Here is a 23,198-nt window from a genome sequence, read left to right as displayed (position 1 = left end):
CGCATATGTGTTGCTTGGTGAAAGGTTCAACAAATAAATCCCTTCACAAATCCTGATTACGAGGGCTGAAAGGTGCAATGAGCCTGTAAGGTTTTATGGACTACTTAGGAGTAAGTACTTCATGTGAAATTGCGTCTAATCACACCTGGAGCCAGATACTGTGTCACCCCTTCTTGACTTATGAATAACGCAATCTGGATACAATGTTATGCCCTTTCATTAAGAAGGCATTAAGTGCATATTAAGCACGTGTTGCCAATGCAATGAAACAATTCGCGCCGAGGTCGTAATCAGCAGACACGCCAAACTTTTTATTTCCAATACATGGCTGTGATGGAGTAGGATTTTAAGTGGGTGTATTATATTAGTTTATTGCTTTAACATACACTAATGACTTTTCCAATCACCACTAAGACATCTAATACAATCCAGTATGAGTGTTTAACAAAATAATTTAACAGTATGTTTAGCAGTGTGGTAGTGTAGGTGCTAAATAGAGTTGTAACATTTTGCCCCTCTTCTGTAGCGAAATAGATCAAGAGATTATATGTTTATGAATATGGGACAATTACTGCACATGCACATTAGGTAGTTAAGTCATTTTGTGAATTTGACATGAATGAGGTGAAATTATTTAATTATGATACATCTTATTGACTTGTTTACTATGCATAACCCTAATGTGAACAAATACAAATAGTACCCGGGATACGACGGACCGAATTTACACAATTTTGACTTTAGGACGCCTGAGTCCTCGTTTTTTTTAGGGGTGTCAAATGATTAAAATTTTTAATCGAGTTAATTACAGCTTAAAAATTAATTAATCGTAATTAATCGCAATTAATCGTAATTCAAACCATCTATAAAATATGCCATATTTTTCTGTAAATTATTGTTGGAATGGAAAGATGAGACACAAGATGGATATATACATTCAACATACGGTACATAAGTACTGTATTTGTTTATTATAACAATAAATCAACAAGATGGCATTACCATTATTAACATTCTGTTAAAGCGATCCATGGACAGAAAGACTTGTAGTTCTTAAAAGATAAATGTTAGTACAAGTTATATAAATTTTATATTAAAACCCCTCTTAATGTTTTCATTTTAATAAAATTTGTAAAATTTTCAATCAAAAAATAAACTAGTAGCCCGCCATTGTTGATGCCAGTAATTACTTACACAATGCTCATGGGTGCTGAAACCTATAAAATCAGTCGCACCCAAGTGCCAGCAGAGGGCGACAAAACTCCGAAAAACACAACAAGTACACATTTCACTGTGCTGTCATTTTAATGTTTAAGTGGGGAATGTGCATTAATTGCGTCAAATATTTTAACGTGATTAATTTAAAAAATTAATTACCGCCCGTTAACGCGATAATTTTGACAGCCCTAGTTTTTTTTTTTTTTTTTTTTTTAAATGTATGTTGACTTTTGTTTTGTGATACCTGCTTTAATTTTGGCGCAGGAAGCATAGAACAGGAAGCGAGCGCATGTACAGACGCGCCCGCCCCACACACGCACACATAGAGCAGCCAAGTGACAGAGGTGACAGACTGCGCGCAAATTTGTTGCTTGTGAAACCTCCAGAGGTGACGGCTGTATATACCCCTTTTTGTACTGTTTATTGTGCATTTTCGATTGTGGTCGAATACTTGGGGCGAGTTTATATGATTGTTTTTGATGATGTGCGGACGCTAACTGATACACGCTAATTGTTTGTTATTGCTGTATTAGCAGCTACTTATAAACACAAATTTGAATATTGAAGATGAAATTAATTTAATTTTAGTTCAGTTTCATTCTGCAAGTGTTGATGTCATGAGCAGCTGACTAAAGTCAGCAAACCACACGGATGTCTGACATTGTCATTTCAGAGTTTAGCTCAGTGTCTAGCTAGGACTTAGCTCCAATGTCTTGGCGAGGACAGTACAATGGCTGTGACGTAGGCTCGAGCGTTTACGTCACAGCAACACGGGATCATGCGAGATTTGCGACAACGCAGCCATATTGGAAGCACGTCTGCATCACGGGACATTTAAACTTAAAACGGCAAATACAATTCAACTACGAGTGCCAAAGATGGAAAAAAGTAAGGAAAACTCGCCAGTTCGATACAGAGACAAACTTGTTACCACGGCGAAGGACAGATATGTGAGCAAACTTAAGGATGTGAACAATGTTGACCCTTATGAGCAAGCCGAACACAAATGGAATAAAGATGTCGACAAGCTTCCACCACTACGCGAAATGGACATTATGCTGTATTTAGTGTTTGGTGTAAGTTACGACACTCATCAGCAATTCCGAAACTACAAATCGCTGCAAAGCTACGAACAGTTTTGCTGCGGATGGGTGCAGGACCTGCACATTATGACCGTAGCAAACGGCAACACCATCGTTCTTGCAAAGGTAGGCAATGTGTGTTTACATTTTCATTGTCATGAACATCTGAATTTGTGCTGTGCTAAGCTGTGATAGTTAAGTGACAAATCAATGCTGTGTTTTAGAAAACAGATTTACCTTGCTCAATGTTCCCATGCCATTCTTCAACGTTTGGTAAGTTCAGATATGACCTTTCCCTCGCCTTTTCTCCATGTAGGGATCCGGAAGAAACTCAATGGGGTTCCGTCGAGCTGTACATTCTCCTTTCTGTTCAATTGGTTGTTGCAATTCTTTACCATACAATAATTTCCAACCATTTTTAAAGAGCGACCTGTATCGAAATGCCTCACTGTTATGTTTCCCGGAGATCTGACACCGAACTTCCTGCTTCCAACATGGCGATAGGGGATTTCCGATTCCGCCAAAATGTAAAGTACAATTTAAGATCCTAAATGCAATTTATCCCACTAATGACTTTTTGAGACTTAAATTTAATTTTCAGACAAATTTTTGTGTGTTTTGTGAAAATGACATTGAGGATACTGATCATTTGTTTTTTCATTGTGACCTAGTGCAATTGTTCTGGAAGGATATGCGGAGCTGGCTTCAGTCCAAACAAATTATCTTTCAACGTGGACGGTAGAGTCTATTAAATTTGGTGTGTCTGGCAAAAATAAGGATTTGGTTTTTGTTGTTAATGTGATTTTACTACTTGGAAAATTCTTCGTTCACAAATGCAGGTACTTTAAAACAACACCTTGTTTTAAATATTGGATGAATGAGTTTCATATATGGTATAGATCTCTGAAATTGATCAAGCAGCAAAAAGCTTTCAATTTGGTTTCATTGTTTGAGAAAGTTAATATTTCTTTGTACAGCCCTGTGTTCGAGTGTGTGTGTGTAGTGTAGTGACGCGTGTGTATGAATACAAACATGGCAAACAAGTAGAAATGTGTATATTATGATGGAGAGTGTTATTTGTGGTTTCTTGTTAGAATGTTGAAAATGTGTGAGCCCGTTTTTGTTTGTAAATGTGTATAAATGTGTAAATAAATAAATAAATAAAACATGGCGACAGAGGCGGAAACATCGCGAGTGCCACGTCATAGGCTCGAGCCTAATACAGGTTTCTGGATAGTTTTTTTTTTTTTTTTTTTTTTTTTTTTTTAATTTAGAGGGTGTTTTGAGGTATTTCAAAGGGTATTTCAGATTTACGCAAAAATCCGGGTTATATCACCACCGCAGGAACGGAACTTGTTTGTAAACCGGGTACAATAGGAAATAAATAATGTTATTTGTCAATTTGGAACAATAACGTAATTTGGTAGTCAAGGCAATTTTTTTTTTATACTGTGATGCAATCCTGTAAGTTTAAAAACTTTTTTTTAGGTCCTGTAATACGTACATTAGACTGAAAAAGGACAAGTGAAAGTGCTTTCACTGCCATTGACGGTGATAGACGTCCAAACCATTTGAAATGAGAGGGATTACTTTCTAGTGCAATTAATGGCGATGTATGTCATATCCATTTGAAATGGAGGAGGGGGGGAGGGGGGTGACAGCAATTACTCCTCCCAATTTAAGTGGATTGGATGTCTATTGCTGTCAATGGCAGCAAATGACTTAACCATTTGAGTTTATGTCCTTTTGTGTTTTTGTCTGCTTTTTAGCTATATTTTCAAAGAAAACAGTAACTCAAATGGGACACATTGCTTTTTTTCTAGACCCATGACGCAAGCTGTTGAGTTGACAGTTCAACAGCAGTTCAGTTCCCCCAAAGTGGAATATTTACTCCTTGTTCGATGCTAATAAGGGCATATTTTTCAAGCTTTCAAGAGTTGAAATGTAAGAATGTACACTGCATCTGTTACAAAAACACATTACCATTGTAAACAAATAGAAGCCATTTGTCATCATTTGCAACGAAAACGCAGTGGACTACGACGTAATTCTCTCTATGATCTCATGTATTTCAATTCTTTTTCATAAACTAGTGCCCAAGCATTTCTTTGTGGATAATGCAGCCAATTATAAATCTTCAATCACATCTTTTCAAGTCCAACATGCCTTTGTGAGGTATCTATGAACTTAATTGGTGTCCAGCGTCAAGCAGTACTGCATTCACACATTGTGCACCGATCAATATCCTCTCACAAACAAGTGGCTGCCTCTTCATAAAGACGTTCTTTTTGTTTCCAAAGCGAGAGGGAACAAAGATGTGTTTAAAAAAAAAAAAAAAAAAAAAAAAAAAAAAAAAGAGAGAGATGATGTAGCGAGAGTACAAACATTTCAGTGAAGTGTGGCAATAGGGAGGAGGATGAGAGGAAGAGGGAGATGTGAAGGAATCAATGTCTTGATTTTTAGTTCACGCATAAGTGGATATATGGAAGACATAGGTTTGAAAAAGGAGAAAATCTCAGAATGTTCAGAAGAGAAGCTTCATCACAAAAAAATCAACTCCACTAGACATGACGCATCACTACAACTAACGCTGTAATAGCATCTGCTGCCGTTGTCAATTATTCAAATGTTTTCAAACACTTACACGTCCAAACAAGCCGATGCAGTCTGGTATCAATGGAGCCGTCCGTCCATCACAGACATGCGATCCAACTTGTTCCAGCGCTTGTTGCTTTTTTTTCCTCCCGTTTTTTGACAAAGCTCACATCCTTTCGGAGATTTTGGTTACAGATAAGGGAAAATGGCCACACCACTACTTCAGTTTGGGATCAAGACACACAGGGTCACAGGAAACTGGAAAATGAAGAAAGGGAAAAATTATCAGAAAACAGACAAAACATTGTGGAGCATAATTATCAGAAGACAAGTTCACCTAACTCATTCACTGCCATTGACAGCAATGGACGTCCAATCTTGGACGCCCTCCCAGTTCTGGATTTGAACTGAGAAGACTGGCAGTAAATGTTCATACTCCAATAACATTGACAGACGTTCAATCCATTTTAACAAAAAAAGTTAATATAGATTGAACATGGATCCCTGTAAAGAGCAATGAATTTGGTTGTAATTCAAAAAGTATTTGATTGTTTCTCATGGAATATTTTCAACTTTCTTGAGACAAGACAGATAGCATGATAACATTATGCTATAATGAATTTAAATGAGAAAAGTTTCCTGTGCTGCACTACGATCATTTTATGGGGTTGTAATCGTCATTTTTATTTTCCATGTAAGAATGCTCATAAAGGTCAAAAGGTGCACAAAAGAGTAACAAAAAATATAACCAAACTAATAAAATTCAAAGTGTGTGGTTTGCATGTAACTGCACCCCCGATCAACTCCAAAAAACAAACAATGATTATTCTGTCAAGATATTTTATTATTTTGCATGAATGTGAGAAAAGCCACACACACATGTATGCGCAGCCACACACAAAGATGTTTTGTTGAAATAAAGTTCCATAAATTTGGGAACAGGTAATGGAAGGCCCAATATTATTCTTTAACACCCTTCGAAAGCCAATAAAGGAAAAGGCTTATTGGTGTTTTTACAGAGTGAACAGGAAGTTGCTATAAAAAGGGTGGAAGGTTCCTTTAAAAGCACATTTGTGTGAGTCAGTCCAGTCAGGCAGCTGTAATACATTACGTTCCTCCTTGAGCATGTATTATATATAATAGTGAGTGACTCATGAAGGTCGGAACACAATCATGTTCTGGCCGCAAAGCTCACGTGACCTTTGCCCTGGCCGACAAACACAAATCCTTTTAGTGAATCAGTCAATCAAAAATGAAGCACGCAATAACTGGTTGAAAACAGGGAACGATACTGACTTGTGGCTCAAAACAAAATATTTTACGAAGAAGGCTAAAAAGATGTGAATAATGAACAAAGCAACTAATCTGAGCGTATAATAGAATTTGAAGGCTCGTGCTAGGTTGCTGCAATGTGTGTATTATCATTTACGACCAAACGCCTGAGCTGAATGATAATGGCAATAAAAAATGCATAAGCTCTAAGTTATTCATATTTCACTTCCTCAAAAAGTCCTGTGGGAGGCTTGCATTGAAGCCATCTTTATATCCCCTTCTACTTCCAGGCCCGCACACCCATTCGCACTTACAGGCAACGTGTACGTGTAGCGGGGGCGCACGCGTGCACTTCCTTCCCATACAGCTCAGCCCACTGACTAAGAGGCCAAACATGCAGCTCATTAAAGTTTTACGGCGTCGCACTTGCTGATTCAATCATTAATTCATAAAGAAAACAGGCGGCCAAGACAGCCGATGGTGATGGAATAACCATTTGTTTCCAGCTAAGTGGTTCGATGACATTTTTTGAAATAAATGTAAGCACACATTTTTGGCGTGTATTACATCCACCACATGATAAAAGCAACAACGTCTTCGCCAGTCCTGACAAAAAAAACATGTACCGTGTTATGACTTGCTGCATTTGTGAGCGAAAACTATTGCTTTGGCGCCATCTTGTGGCATCCTAGTGCCAATGAATTAGGTTGATGTGAGTTAAGGAGCTTCATCTTGACAAAAGGAGTGCTAAACTGTATAGTTGACTATAATGCAAATGATTAATTCATATCAGTGATATGTTTTCGCACAGTACAGCAGCAACCGAAGCTGAAACAAGCAGTCTGGGGAAGGCTCCCATCAAACATGAGAAATCTTTCATTCAGACCAAAATGAGAGTGTAATTGAAACATACAGAAGCGACGTATGTAGTGCTGCAACGATTAATCAATTAACTCGAGTATTCGATTAGAAAAAAATATTCGAATTAAATGTTGTTGCTTCGAGTATTCGTTTAATCAAAGTGGCGTTGTAATGGTTTATTTTGAAAGTGTTTACATTTAGTTTAATTGATTAGGGTGGATACGCTGCCCTCTGGTCTGCCTCATTTCACATGGCTGAATCCAACTGCTCCCTGTTAAGACCAATGTAAGCTAAGTTTTTGTTTGAGCTGAATGTTTTTTAATGCATTTGTAATTTAGTTTATAGGTATATTTAGCCATTTTTTGTGGGAATAGAGTCTGAACCATTTGTCAAGAGCCTTGTAAAAAAAAAAAGTTAGCATTTTATAGCATTTAAGCTAACAGACTTTTGCTATGTAAGTTAGCCACTTGTTCTATTGTTGTATATAGAGCCTCATTTATTTTTTATTCCGTTTGAGGCTCAGCTCAGGTATTTTAATTTTTCATGTTCCTTATCCGATTACTCGATTATTCGAACTAACTAGTTAATCGATTAATCGACTACTAAAATAATCGATAGCTGCAGCCCTAGACTAAAATTATTAACATATGATATCATTTCACATGTTATTTTGGTGTTTTGGAGTGACACTGATGGTTTGGTAAACTTGTTAGCATGTTTTTTTATGCTATAGTTATCTGAATAACTCTTAATAGCTATGGCCATGTTCGCGTTCTGCCTTTGGCAATGTGTGTTCAATTGTATTATTTACTTTTTTATATTGAAATGCATGCTTTTAGTTTGTGCTGCTTTCTCGCCCAAGTGGGGGCGCACTCGCACTTGTTTACGCTAAGAAAAGCACTCACACGCCGGATAAAGACTGACAGCTAAGCAGAGTCTGAGCGAGAGAGAGGGAGAGAGAGAGAGTGAGGGAGAGAGAAACACGGCTGCGAACCTACGTTCATTGTTTATGCTTGTAAAATATCTCTACAGAGGCAACGCCTGTGTGTATCATCTTTTCTGTTGTTGTCGTGTGTTTTCCACCCACGATCGGACAGTTAGAGCCAGTTGTGTGGTTGTTTGAACGATGTGCTAATGCTAGCGAAAGCATGCTAACCATTTGTGCTGTAATAGCAGCTAATGATCATTTATTTACGTTGATGCGAACCTGTTTGGTATCGGGGACGAAATTGATTTGTATTATTTCTATTTTTTCTTTTCACTCTTCAAATGATGGTGTCATTACGACGGCCAAAATAAAGTCAGCAAATTATACGGACGTCCAGCATTGTCATTGGGGGGTTTAGCTCGCTGTATAGCCAGGACCGAGCCGTAGCGTCCTGGTGAGGACAGTATATTCACATTTCGTTGTTCATGTATCATGTAACATTATCATACTGTACACTTATTCAGCATTTTGTTCTCTATTGTATTTTTATACTAAATTGCCTTTCAAGATGATATATCTGTTCTGTGTGTTGGATTTTATCAAGTAAATTTCCCCCAAAAATGCGACTTATACTCCGGTGCGGTTTATATATGTTTTTTTTCCCTCTTCGTTGGGCATTTTATGGCTGGTGCGACATACTCAGGTGCGACTTATAGTTTGACAAATACGGTATCTATCAGTTTATTCATTTATTTTCATTATTGTCTTTGTCAGTTTTGTTATTTGTTACCCCCCCCCCCCAAAAAAACAACATTTTTTCTGCATGTGTATATACAGTATATTCATAAAATATTTTAATCCATAGAATTCTTGCATTACAGGAGACTAAAGCCCCTTTCACATACACTTGAACACCATTTAAATCCTGGTATTTAAACGGGCAGCCGTCGTATGTGAAAGCAATTTCCCGGGTCAACTGACACGGAGATTACGCGGACATTTAATGGGTCGCGTCTTGGTGTAATGCCCGAGACTTTCATGGGACGAGGCGTATGTGAAAGCAAATGTTAAATTCTCAGGGCACGATGGCTGATGACTTAAACATTATGGCGGGCCGATTGTCGCTTCCTCTTTCTTCGCAGTAAGACGAAAAGCGGTAAACAAACATCACAATTAGCAACATAGCAAGCTGGAAATAGCTAAATTAAACTGAAAACATAATGAAAATAAATTGCTACTGGATCGTAGACCCGAGGAGTCCATCGTTCATCATTAGAAATGAGTGGTTTATTTTGTTGCCGATGTTAGGGTCCGCAACTGCGGAAACAAGGTTGTACCTCAAAGCAGAAAACTGAGGGAAGCGTTCAAGGGTTTATTAAATACAAACAAAAATATATGCGATTGCGGAAAAGGGGGAATAACACAATGGGTCTGTGACAGTAGGTCGACGGGGATCAATAATACTAACCTAAGTGGTAGGCAGAGAGCCGATTAGACGACGAAACAAACACACAATGTAGGGGATTTCAAAACAAGGGCGGCAGACGAAAAAGCTAGCGAATGCACGAGATTCAAGAGTACAACTTAACATCACGGCACCCTTCTTTTGGATTGCCTGGGCTTAAATACAGTCTTGATGAACTTGAATTGACTGTAGGTGCCACGTCGGGAACTCTCCCACAAAACACGATTTGACCAACATTGTGACAGCCGATACCGATCAAAAATGACGTAATGTCTGAATTATAAAATCGCGCCAGCAGCCCTCGCCGCACAGAGAGCGCCAGTGGCCAACACGGGACAAGTCTGTGAAAGTGTCCAACCCGAATCATTCCCGGGATATCTCTACATACGTGAAAGCAATGACGCTAGTAAATCCTGTGTCACCTTGCACGGGAATTTATCTTTGTGAAAGGGGCTTAATAGAAAATCGAGTCAACATAAATGAGGAAAGTCTTACATTTTAGTGCTAAAAAGGAAATTGTGGCAAATCTCTGACCTTTTTTTGTTCACCAACTTGTATTTTTTACAGTATGTGTCCAGGAAAAATGCCACCCTTTCAAAAAACACATAATTGCGACCTAATGTGTCAACTAAGCTAAGTTGGTCTTGTAAGTATATTGCATTTCATTCAAAAGGAGCAACTACCGCCCAGAGAAAGAGCTGAGAAAGGTTATTTTCATGCTTTCATTACGGAGGATGAGCACAGTAATCTCCTCGCTTTGGGTTTAAGGACTCAGAAATGACAAGCAATAATAACTAGAATTGTTCAGTGAAGCATAGCCCTGTGCCAGGAACGAACAACCCTAAATGTATCTGACTGACAAAAAAAAAAAAATCTAATAATCATGTCATGCTCCAAGTGAAACTGTTGAGTGGCAGATTTTACACGGCACCACTGAAATGCTGCTAAAAAAATCCATCACAATGGTTCAGGCTAACGAGCGCCTCTAGAAATAGGCAAATCGAAATTCTGATCGTTATATTTTTCGTAATTGATTCGAATTACAGTCCTCACTTTAATAATACTGTTCGTCTATTGGGCAGCACAGTGAAGTAGTTGTTAGCATATCTGCCTTTTATGGTTATGAGGTCCAGGTTTGAATGTCGGCTTGGGCCTTCCTGTGTCTTTTCTCCAGAGGTGGGTAGAGTAGCCAACTATTTTACACAAGTAAGAGTACTAGCGTTACTTCAAAATAATGTTACTCAAGTAAAGGTAAAAGTAGTTATCCAAAAAATGTACTCAAGTACAAGTAAAAAAAAAAGCATAATATGAAAAGAATACTCAAGTAATGAGTAACATTTTTAGGAACTGTCTATTTTCGTTAGATTTTTTTTTTTTTTTTTTTTTTTAAACAATGGAATTTTTTTTCTCTCAGAACAAACTTATTTAGTATATGAACTGTTGTTATAGTGATACTGTACAATAACCCATTACATAAACACATTAAGCCAAAGAAATAGGAAAAAAAATCTTTAAAGAGAGAAAATAAAAGTAATGAAGCATAATTGGTCCAAAGAGCATAAGTGCCCTCTAGTGGAGAAAATAGTTCCTAGTTTGAATAGTGAATACTGTATAGTGGTACCTCGACATACGATCGCTTTGACACACAATCTTTTCGACATCTGACGTTAAATTTGACTCGCCATTTGTTTCTACGTCCGACGACATGCTTGAAATACGACGATTTTTGACAGCGCCTCAGTTTCTTTGTTTTGCCGGAGGACGGACGCGTAGCTGATTTTCTTGTAAGAGACATCAAAATGGGTTCCAAAAAGGTTAGTGCAGGTGGAGAAAAAAAAAAAGAAAAGGTGACAATTACCATTGAAATGAAGATGTCAATGATAGCAAAATATAAGCATGGTGTGTGCATCAATGAACTGGGTTGACAACAGGGCCGTAGAATGTCGATTTCGGTTGGTCTTCATAAGTTAAAGTGACAATTCTTATTGTGGTAACATACCCAAATAAATCACCAGCTTTGTCAGGTTTCCAATCATGTTTTCCATCAACTTGTACAACACAACGCCAGAATCAAAACAGAAAGCAAAATAGAGCCGCACTCTCTTGCCCACCGTCACATCAGCCCCGCGGTGGGTTCAGGTACAGCAAAAAAAGTCTGCCACCTTAGACCCCGATTCGTTACATTATTACAAGTATTATTATTATTACTATTACTAGATTAATAATTTTCTAATTTTTATTCATAATTTTTTTGTTTTGCTCTTTGTAATTGCTATTTGCGATAGTAACAGCAGTATTTATTAAGGATTTAGTGTAGGTTTTTGGGCTGTGGAACTAATTAATGGAATTATAATGTATTATTATGGGAAAATCCTGCTCGACATACAACCATTTCGATTTACAAACAAGGTCCTGGAACGAATTAACCTCATATGTAGAGGTACCACTGTAGTTCCTTCATAGTTACGATTATGAAATTAAAATATCTCCGGTTTTCTATGGTCAATCAGTGACAAATAAAAAGTGGGATAAAGTTTTAAATCCGCGCTTTCAATTCATGTTGAGGGCAGTATCAAAACTTTATTAGTTACGTACGGTGCTTTAAAGACGCCACGTGATTGAACAGGCTGGCATGATCATAGAACGGCAAGCCTGCACCAGTTTGGTGTAATAAAGTCATGTGATTATTGTTACGTCTCATTAGTGAAATTAGTAGCGCTACTCTTAGCAATAGCATCGCTAGCAAAAAAATATATATATATATATATAATATGTAGAATAAAGAGGGAAAATGTAATGAATCTTGTGTGGCCCAAAGTAGCAGAGTAATAGTAACGTTTTTTCTTCACAAATCTACTCCAGTAAAAGACGTGTATGTACAGTGCCTTGCAAAATTATTCGGCCCCCTTGAACCTTGCAACCTTTCGCCACATTTCAGGCTTCAAACATAAAGATATAAAATTTTAATTTTTTGTCAAGAATCAACAACAAGTGGGACACAATCGTGAAGTGGAACAAAATTTATTGGATAATTTAAACTTTTTTAACAAATAAAAAACTGAAAAGTGGGGCGTGCAATATTATTCGGCCCCCTTGCGTTAATACTTTGTAGCGCCACCTTTTGCTCCAATTACAGCTGCAAGTCGCTTGGGGTATGTTTCTATCAGTTTTGCACATCGAAAGACTGACATTCTTGCCCATTCTTCCTTGCAAAAAAGCTCGAGCTCAGTGAGGTTGGATGGAGAGTGTTTGTGAACAGCATTCTTCAGCTCTTTCCACAGATTCTCGATTGGATTCAGGTCTGGACTTTGACTTGGCCATTCTAACACCTGGATATGTTTATTTTTGAACCATTCCATTGTAGATTTGGCTTTATGTTTTGGATTATTGTCCTGTTGGAAGATAAATCTCCATCCCAGTCTCAGGTCTTGTGCAGATACCAACAGGTTTTCTTCCAGAATGTTCCTGTATTTGGCTGCATCCATCTTCCCGTCAATTTTAACCATCTTCCCCGTCCCTGCTGAAGAAAAGCAGGTCCAAACCATGATGCTGTCACCACCATGTTTGACAGTGGGGATGGTGTGTTCAGGGTGATGAGCTGTGTTTGCTTTTACGCCAAACATATCGTTTTGCATTGTGGCCAAAAAGTTCAATTTTGGTTTCATCTGACCAGAGCACCTTCTTCCACATGTTCGGTGTGTCTCCCAGGTGGCTTGTGGCAAACTTTAAACGGGACTTTTTATGGATATCTTTGAGAAATGACTTTCTTCTTGCCACTCTTCCATAAAGGCCAGATTTGTGCAGTGTACGACTGATTGTTGTCCTATGGACAGACTCTCCCACCTCAGCTGTAGATCTCTGCAGTTCATCCAGAGTGATCATGGGCCTCTTGGCTGCATCTCTGATCAGTTTTCTCCTTGTTTGAGAAGAAAGTTTGGAAGGACGGCCGGGTCTTGGTAGATTTGCAGTGGTCTGATGCTCCTTCCATTTCAATATGATGGCTTGCACAGTGCGCCTTGAGATGTTTAAAGCTTGGGAAATCTTTTTGTATCCAAATCCGGCTTTAAACTTCTCCACAACAGTATCTCGGACCTGCCTGGTGTGTTCCTTGGTTTTCATAATGCTCTCTGCACTTTAAATAGAACCCTGAGACTATCACAGAGCAGGTGCATTTATACGGAGACTTGATTACACACAGGTGGATTCTATTTATCATCATCGGTTATTTAGGACGACATTGGATCATTCAGAGATCCTCACTGAACTTCTGGAGTGAGTTTGCTGCACTGAAAGTAAAGGGGCCGAATAATATTGCACGCCCCACTTTTCAGTTTTTTATTTGTTAAAAAAGTTTAAATTATCCAATAAATGTTGTTCCACTTCACAATTGTGTCCCACTTGTTGTTGATTCTTGACAAAAAAAATTAAATTTCATATCTTTATGTTTGAAGCCTGAAATGTGGCGAAAGGTTGCAAGATTCAAGGGGCCGAATACTTTTGCAAGGCACTGTATGTCTCAGTATGGCTTATTAAAGTATGGCTTAGTAAAACTACTCTTAGAAGAACATTTTTCTAAAACATTTACCCATGTAAATTTAAGGTAGTACATGCAACGCGTTACCACTAGGGGTGTGACAAAATTAGGAGTGGGAACCTCTTGGTACCGCACGATACAATACGATTTGCGATACAAAGCTCACGATAACGATGATCTGACGATATAGCGATACATTGGTCAGGAAATCATTCTAGGATATTCTAAAAAAAAACTAATAAACAGAAAAAACAAGTTTCTGCTGAGAATTGGAATGAGTTTATCACTAAGGCCGTCAGTGGCAGCCAATGCCAGGCAATGAGTAATTTTGGGCCATTTAAGGTCATTTACCTGTTGATTTTCAGTTACTTCCTGTTGATTTTGGGGTATTTTATGGGTCACTTGCTGTTTATTTTGCGTTACAGAAGAACAAGTGACCCGGGAATCACCCAAATGAATAGGCAGTGACTCATACTCAACAGGAAATGACCTGTAAATGCCCTAAAATTAACAGCAAGTGACCTGTAAATGCCCCGAAAATCGGACCAAATGACTGTGAATGCTCTGGTTTTGAATGAACGAACGAACGTTCCCAGTCTAAATGGATTGGGTGTCGAGCACCGTCAATGGCATTTATTTATTTTTTTTCTTAAATTGACACAGTTTTAAAACAATATCTTGATTCTTGACAGGAGCATTACGATAACCTTTTGGGATACAAAGTATCGTGATATATCACCATTTCGATATTTTGTCACACCCCTAGACAAAATATCGAAATGGTGATATATCACGATACTTTGTATCAACAATGTATATCGAAAATAAAGACATTGATTGACTGAAACTGGTTCAATATTAGATGAAATGTCTTGTTTTCTCATGTATATTAATAATTGCTCTTCACCTAAAAATATGTTTTATCCGATTACTCGATTAATCGATATAATTTTCAGTCGATTACTCGATTACTAAAATATTCGATAGCTGCAGCTGTAATTGACGGTGTTCGACGCCCAATCCATTTAGACTGGGAATGTTTTTTCATTCGAAACAAGAGCATTCACAGTTATTCTGTCCGATTTTCAGGGCATTTACAGGTCATTTCCTGCTGAGTTTGAGTCACTGCCTATTCATTTGGGTGATTCCTAGGTCACTTTCTGTTCTGTAACTAAAAATAAACAGGAAGTGACCCATAAAATACCCTAAAATCAACAGGAAGTAACTGAAAATCAACAGGTAAATGACCTAAAATGGCCCAAAATTACCTCAGTGCCTGGCATTGCTGCCACTGACGGCTATAGACGTTCAATCCGTTTGAAGTGGGAGGGATGGCAGCGAATGAACGCGTGTTCATTCGCTGCCATCCCTCCCACTTCAAACGGATTGAACGTATACTAGTGGTAAACTCATTCCAATTCACAGCAGAAGCCTGTTTTTTCTGTTTATTAGTTGTTTGTAGAATATCATTAAATGATTTCCTGACCAATGTATCGATAATCGTTGTATCGCCATATCATCAGATCATCGTTATCGTGAGCTTTGTATCGCAAATCGTATTGTATCGTGAGGTTACAAGAGGTTCCCACTCCTAGTTAACACCCACCTCTGCTTTTCTCCCCATGCTTATGTAGGTTTTTGCTCTGAGCCCACATTCCAAAAGCATTGATTTCAGGTTCATTGAACTTTCATTTGTCCAGAGGCACGAACGTGGATATTCATAATTTTACTTATTTGTCAGTGTGCCCTGAAATTGTCTGGCATTGTGTCCTGTTTTGGCCCAAAATAAGTTGGAGTAGGTTCCATCTTACTTCTCAACCTACTGGGTTTAAAACTTTGATACCAAGTACTTTACAACCTAAAAAAAAATACACTAAGGCAGGGGTGCTCATTACGAACTGAAAACAGAATAGTTTAATGCCTAATAGTTTCTCAAACACAAGAAAGACGTTATATTCCTAAAAAGTATATTTGACATTCTTGGGGCCACTATAACATTAGGCAGTTTGAATGTTTTAACTGTACTAAATTTTAAGAAAAATAAAACTACTCATAAATAGTTATTCACTTAAATGTTATGATTTAATTATAGCACTTAGAATTATAGCTAGATGCAAATACTGTATACTTATCTTAAAACGTCTTTCTTTTGTATACCACTGGAGGGCGCCTATGAACACACTTTGAGAATCACTGCTATAGAAAATGGATGGATTTGTATTATTGTGGTTGCTCATCATATTAATTACTATCACTGAAATGAAGCTTCTCAAAATTTGTATTATAAATTTTGCATTGACAGATATTTTGATACGGCTCTTGCACTGCATCACATAAGATTGTACCGATGTGCCTTATTAAGTATCATGTGCTGTTTAATCTATTCATCGCTCTCATTATTGTGCTATAAAATGACCTCAAACTGATAAGCCACTTATACGTCAACTCAATTTGGATATGTTTTGACATAATCAACATAATTTCCTGTCTAACTGAGATAATAGGATACTGATCTAATAAATGAAATGAGTCTTTAGATTACGTCGTGGGTCTAACATTAGCGCACTTATATTCCCAAGGACTTTCAGGAAGTGGGCCACGCAGGAGCGGAGGGGGTGCCATCTGACTCAGTTTTTAATCTAGGCTGCCTAAACAGAGGACAGGAAATGAAGGTTACGTCGTTTGTTGTGAATGAGGTTATGAGCAATTTATAATTCATGAATGATCTTCCTCATGTCAGGATACAGTTACAACAGTCACCGCTGATCTTATAAGAATGTAGTTCATAGACAAAATTCTGTCTTTTTGAAAGAAAATAATGCTTAGCTTCAAGGCCGTTTCAAACTAGCGGCAGCCTATTGTGAAGGGTTCAGCGGCAACCCATTCACTGTGTATGTGGGAGGGGACTTCTCAGCAAAAGTGAGTGGCAGCCGTCATTTTGGACATTCTTTGGTCCTTCGGAAAGTTTTGAGTGAATTTTCACAAAGGGGCGAGGCCATAAATAGAGACTTGTTCTGTTTTCACAGCGTCGCCACGCTGACGTCAACAACGCATCCAATAGCAGAGGGCAGAGCCATATAAAAAGAGTCGCGACACTCCCATAGGGATCCATTATACGATTTTACTTCCGGGTTTTCCGGGTTATGGAGCGTCGGTTAGTTCCAAACATGGCTTCGATGAGGACGGACCGCATTCATACGAATGGCTGGCTGTCAAGTATATTTGTAGGTAAGTTGATGATAAAAAAATAATGTATATGTTGAGCTTTATTTGTATGTGCGTGGCGTAGCTATACATATATTTTATCTTGGTGACGAGCAATTTTCTCCTACTCTTTAAGATGACTCTGCTCACTGGGAATGTATCGTCAGGGATAAATTCATTAAGTTGCAACCTCTTTTAAATTGTCAACCCTTTCAGAGGCCCCTTGTGACGTTCACACCCCTCCATATTTGTGAATATTGGTAGACGATTGGCTTTCAGGAGCTAATTAGCTCGATTTTGTAAGCTTTGAACTCAGGTATCACCCTCATGGAAGAGTACCCAAGTCAATGCATGACAACCTGTATTACCTGTAAGTTAGCGAATTATTCTTTTGTTGTACATAAATCCTTATTTAATTATTTTTTTATACCGTTTGAAGCTCAGCTCAGATATTTTAATTTTTCATGTCCCTTATCCGATTACTCGATTATTCGATAAACTAGTTCATTGATGAATCGACTACTAGAATAATCGATAGCTGCTGCCCTACATTGTTTTCCGAAAGCAAGAGGAAATTTGACTACCCGAGGAAAATATCAACATAATGAACATATAACTTTAGATTTGAACCCACAACTGGGGCAGCAAATGTGCTTTCCACTGTCTATTTCTACTAGTTTAATTAATCATCACTCAACGACAAACATTCAAAACAGTCAAGACAATAAAATTTGGTGATGATCTACCATCTGACAGTGTCACTCCAAATTGAGCAAAGGTGTGTTTGCTTTGTACTATGCTAGTGAATGGGTAGGTGTACCTAATGGAGTGGTCAGTTATATTATGGGAGTTTTCTAAAACCTCAAATCCATAAGCGGAGTTAAGGGGGGTGGCGGGGGGCCAGGCCCCTCGGTGGCCAAAAAGTGTCATTGCATTGCATTGCATGTTTCCTATATATGATTTTAAAAGTTTTCTGGTAAAATATTGTCTATAGAAGTTTTAAAGCAATAAACTAAACACAAAAATGAATGAAATGAACAAAAAAAGATTTTAAAAGTTTTATAATGGGTCAAAATTATTTTTCGAACAGATCATGTGACTAGCACCTTAGACGGTCATTTGCTTTGCATAGTCAAAACCACCCGAGAACCGAAGAGGCAAGATGGATATACGTAATTTTTTCAAATATAAGATTTCAAAAGCGACAACAACTACTGAGCAAGAACCAAGGATTGAAAATTTGGACCATGAATCGCCAGAGAGCACCGCCAAAATGGTGAGCAGAGTTTCAATTTGCCCCACTAAAGACGCTAATTTTACAACAGAGCCACCACCAATGTCTTGCCAATGTAGTTACGTCGGCTTCATTAATTGAAGCCAGAAAAGAAGCGCAGTTATATATTTTGGACATTAACGTTTACTAAACTGGAGAAACTCCAAACAGGTCTTGAATTACAGTAATAACAGTTGTAGGTCATCCTACGGGTGAAACTGTAAAACATTGCCTTTTTTTTTACATTCAGCACGTAAGTTTTTTTTGTTTTTTTTTAAACCTCGTAGATAACTACCCAGATAGCAGACCGACGTTGAAAAGATGTTGGATCAACATTCCACTGTCGATCTTATATTGTTGAATAAACATTACTTTTGCACCCTCAATGAATGTTGTTTCAACGTTGAAATCCTTACAAAACCTAAACGTCATTTCGATCATTAATAATATTGGAACAACGCTGAATCAATGTTATGTTCTCGATCAAAACGCCCGCTCATCCATAATTCAATGACTTTTCAATCATATTTCCCGGTCAATCATAAATCAACTATTTGTCAACTAGGAGTGGGAACCTCTTGTTACCTCACGATACGATACGATTTGCGATACAAAGCTCATGATAACGATGATCTGACGATATGGTGATACAACGATTTTGGATGCATTGGTCAGGAAATCATTTTAGGATATTCTACAAACAACTAATGAACAGAAAAACAAGCTTCTGCTGTGAATTGGAATGAGTTTATCACTAGTAGACGTCCAATCCGTTTGAAGTGGGAGGGATGGCAGCGAATGAACATTCATTCGTTGCCATCCCTCCCACTTCAAACGGATTGGACGTCTATGGCCGTCAGTGACAGCCAATGCCAGGCAATGAGGTAATTTTGGGCCAGTTGATTTTCAGTTACTACCTGTTGACTTTGGGGTATTTTATGGGTCGCTTCCTGATTATTTTGAGTTACAAAACAGAAAGTGACCTCGGAATCACCCAAATGAATAGGCAGTGACTCAAACTCAACAGGAAATGACCTGTAAATGCCCTGAAAATCGGACAGAATAACTGTGAATGCTCTTGCTTTGAATGAACAAACATTCCCTGTCTAAATGGTTTGGGCATCGAGCACTGTCAATGCAGCCTTAGAAAATGGAAGACATGCAAGACCACTGATAATCTCCCTCGATCTGGGGCTCCATGCAAGATCTCACCCCGTGGCGTCAACTGAGACGCTATTGTGGTGGAAGATTCTGGTAGTAACTTGTTGGTTCCTTTTTAAATTTTAAACAGAGACACATTTTTAAAACGATACCTCGGTTCTTGGCAGGAGCATATCGATAACATTTTGGGATACCAAGTATTACGAAATATCACCATTTCGATATTTTGTCACACCCCTATTGTCAACATTACTGTAAGTTCATCAACTATAAAACAATGTTAACCCAACCGTCACCTGACATACCATAGAACAACGTTGTTTCAACGTCACTTCGCGTCAAAAATTTTGATGTCAACCATACTGATGATTTTGATGGAAAATTAACTTTTATACAATGCCGGTCTGCTATCTGGGTACATCCACAAAACACGGAAATCAAGCAAATCAGTGCAGCGCAGTGTCTCCGCACAGGGGATACAATTTTTGACAAGGGTAACTACATTGGCACGACACTGGCGTGCGTACCATATTCAATGAATGATGATCTTGGCGCAAAGTATACAGTGGGGCAAATAAGTATTTAGTGAACCACCAATTGTGCAAGTTCTCCTACTTGAAAAGATAAGAGAGGCCTGTAATTGTCAACATGGGTAAACCTCAACCATGAGAGACAGAATGTGGAGGAAAAAAAAACAGAAAATGACATTGTTTGATTTTAAAGAATTTATTTCCAAATTAGAGTGAAAAATAAGTATTTGGTCACCAACTAACAAGCAAGATTTCTGGCTGTCAAAGAGGTCTAACTTTTTCTAACGAGGTCTAACGAGGCTCCACTCGTTACCTGTATTAACGGCACCTGTTTTTAAAAGACACCTGTCCACAATCTCAGTCAGTCACACTCCAAACTCCACTATGGCCAGGACCAAAGAGCTGTCGAAGGACACCAGAGACAAATAGACCTGCACCAGGCTGGGAAGACTGAATCTGCAATAGGTAAAACGCTTGGTGTAAACTGTAAAGAAATCAACTGTGGGAGCAATTATTAGAAAATGGAAGACATGCAAGACCACTGATAATCTCCCTCGATCTGGGGCTCCATGCAAGATCTCACCCCGTGGCGTCAAAAGGATAACAAGAACGGTGATCAAAAATCCCAGAACCGCACGGGGGGACCTAGTGAATAACATACAGAGAGCTGGGACCACAGTGACAAAGGCTACTATCAGTAACACAATGCGCCGCCAGGGACTCAAATCCTGCACTGCCAGACGTGTCCCCCTGCTGAAGAAAGTACACGTCCAGGCCCGTCTGCGGTTCGCTAGAGAGCATTTGGATGATCCAGATGAGGACTGGGAGAATGTGTTTTGGTCAGATGACACCAAAATGGAACTTTTTGGTAGAAACACAGGTTCTCGTGTTTGGAGGAGAAAGAATACTGAACTGCATCCAAAGAACACCGTACCCACTGTGAAGCATGGGGTGGAAACATCATGCTTTGGGGCTGTTTTTCTGCAAAGGGACCAGGACGACTGATCTATGTAAAGGAAAGAATGAATGGGGCCATGTATCGAGAGATTTAGAGTAAAAATCTCCTTCCATCAGCAAGGGCATTAAAGATGAGACGTGGCTGGGTCTTTCAGCATGACAATGATCCCAAACACACAGCCAGGGCAACAAAAGAGTGGCTTCATAAGAAGGATTTCAAGGTCCTGGAGTGGCCTAGCCAGTCTCCAGATCTCAACCCCATAGAAAATCTGTGGAGGGAGTTGAAAGTCCGTGTTGCTCAACGACAGCCCCAAAACATCACTGCTCTAGAGGAGATCTGCATGGATGAATGGGCCAAAATACCAGCAACAGTCTGTGAAAAGCTTGGCCTCCGTTATTGCCAACAAAGGGTACATAACAAAGTATTTAGATGAACATTTGGTATTGACCAAATACTTTTTCCACCATGATTTGCAAATAAATTATTTAAAAATCAAACAATGTGATTTTCTGTTTTTTTCCCCCCACATTCTGTCTCTCATGGTTGAGGTTTACCCATGTTGACAATTACTGGCCTCTCTAATATTTTCAAGTGGGAGAATTTGCACAATTAGCGGTTGACTACTTATTTGCCCCACTGTATATATTCGTGTAAGTTAATTTCATTGCTGACACTACGTTTCGGGGTCATCAACATGTTGTGCCCCCCTGCCCCAAGAGTCAAGGTCTGTTTATGCTCAAATCATGTCATGTTTTAAGGCTCCATCACGTTGTTATGAACGCAGCCTACAGGCCTCACTTGTGTGCACACTGGATCACGTGTTACAATCTACACGCACCCCCAAACCCTCTTCATCCCCATCCCTTTCTAGTCCTGTCTAGACAAGCGCACATCTTACACCTACAGACTATTTCCGCGTCCCTTGTATTATATTGTCTTGTCTATTTAAAGCAATGTTGGAAATCATCTGATTTGCTCCACTAACCTATTTCCTTCCACGCCGACATCTGAAGGAATGGCAGCGCTGATGACAACATCCGTGGCGATGCCTGCTACCTTGACGCTATATCTACTCGAGATGTTAGCGTTGCTACGTGGAGCGAGTGGAGACGGGTAGAATTAAAAAATAATATATGTAGACAAAAATACCCATCGCTTGTTTTGCAGCGATCACGTTCTCCGCATCTTACCGTGAAACATGACCTCGCCTCAGTCGGCAGGGAAGGATGATGGTACTTCTGGTTCCGTATATACGCATTCGGGTTGTGGCTGTTATCCTTAGGGAATACAGAGAAGACACGGGCGAAACGATGAAAAATGTTGTCAAAACGTGCAAGTGATCATATTTGCGTCATATCTACGTGGTAGGATGCGCCAGCTGCCTGAGCTTAACCGCGTTATGGCAGCCTGTGTAGAGCCTGGAGAGTCCCCCTCCTCCTCCCCTCACCCCAATACGCTCATCTTCACACACCACCATCCGCCTGTAGGAGGACTCACTGACTAGCTCACAACAATGCCATATTATTTAAACATTAAAATTATTTAGCATTTTATTAAAGGCTCCTAAATATATGAACAATGAGTTTGCTTTTACAAACCGTGGTGAGTTCAAGAATGGATTTTAACCCTTTAGGTGCAGGTGTCACCAAACTGGTCAACCATTCAAAGTTTTTTTCCCCCTCCCTATTTTAATAGAATAAATAAATAATAAATAAATAAAACACAAAAAACTCACACACATTTAAAGGAGCATTATGCTCCTTGCACTTCAATTATTCATTAAATGGGCCTAATATTTCAATAGACATCCCAGATAGCAGACCGAAGCGCCTAGGTTTGCGTAGGGACGGTAGGGACATAACACTACCAACTTTTCAGGATGCTCAAATTATCCCCACCAACTTTTAAGCAACCTTATTTGCATTATATAATGACTTCAGTTATATAGGTCATTTAGATTGTCTTCCTCTATGTTGTAAGAATAGAATTGATGCTACCATTGTTAAGTGAATTACAGTACTTTCATTATGTTCGGACTTACACTCACCCCTTTTCACTCGCTGAACGTGCCAGCCCATTTTCCACCCTCAAATGCACGTTTGATTGGCTGAGGACTT

General features: G+C 38.9%; 1 protein-coding gene across 4 annotated transcripts in view; it reads right to left on the bottom strand.

Moving 5' to 3' along the window:
- Positions 1 to 22,526, bottom strand: part of LOC130922847 (receptor-type tyrosine-protein phosphatase epsilon-like) — a 62,871-nt gene extending 40,345 nt beyond the window's left edge. The window contains exons 1-4 of one of the 4 annotated variants that reach the window (XM_057848033.1): positions 22,443 to 22,526; positions 22,272 to 22,358; positions 22,067 to 22,171; positions 4,945 to 5,153 (exon numbers count right to left, since the gene is read on the bottom strand). The gene's annotated coding sequence lies outside the window, so the exon portion shown is untranslated. Of the gene's footprint in view, positions 1 to 4,944; positions 5,154 to 5,237; positions 5,400 to 22,066; positions 22,172 to 22,271 lie in introns of all 4 variants that reach the window. The other 3 variants (XM_057848032.1, XM_057848031.1, XM_057848034.1) reach the window with 3 other exon arrangements.
- Between the last annotated feature and the right edge of the window lie 672 nt (positions 22,527 to 23,198).

Source organism: Corythoichthys intestinalis, chromosome 10 (genome assembly GCF_030265065.1).
Source record: "Corythoichthys intestinalis isolate RoL2023-P3 chromosome 10, ASM3026506v1, whole genome shotgun sequence".
NCBI lineage: Eukaryota > Metazoa > Chordata > Actinopteri > Syngnathiformes > Syngnathidae > Corythoichthys > Corythoichthys intestinalis.
The sequence above is the reverse complement of the archived record's forward strand: the minus strand, read 5'-3'. Positions and strand labels throughout refer to the sequence as shown.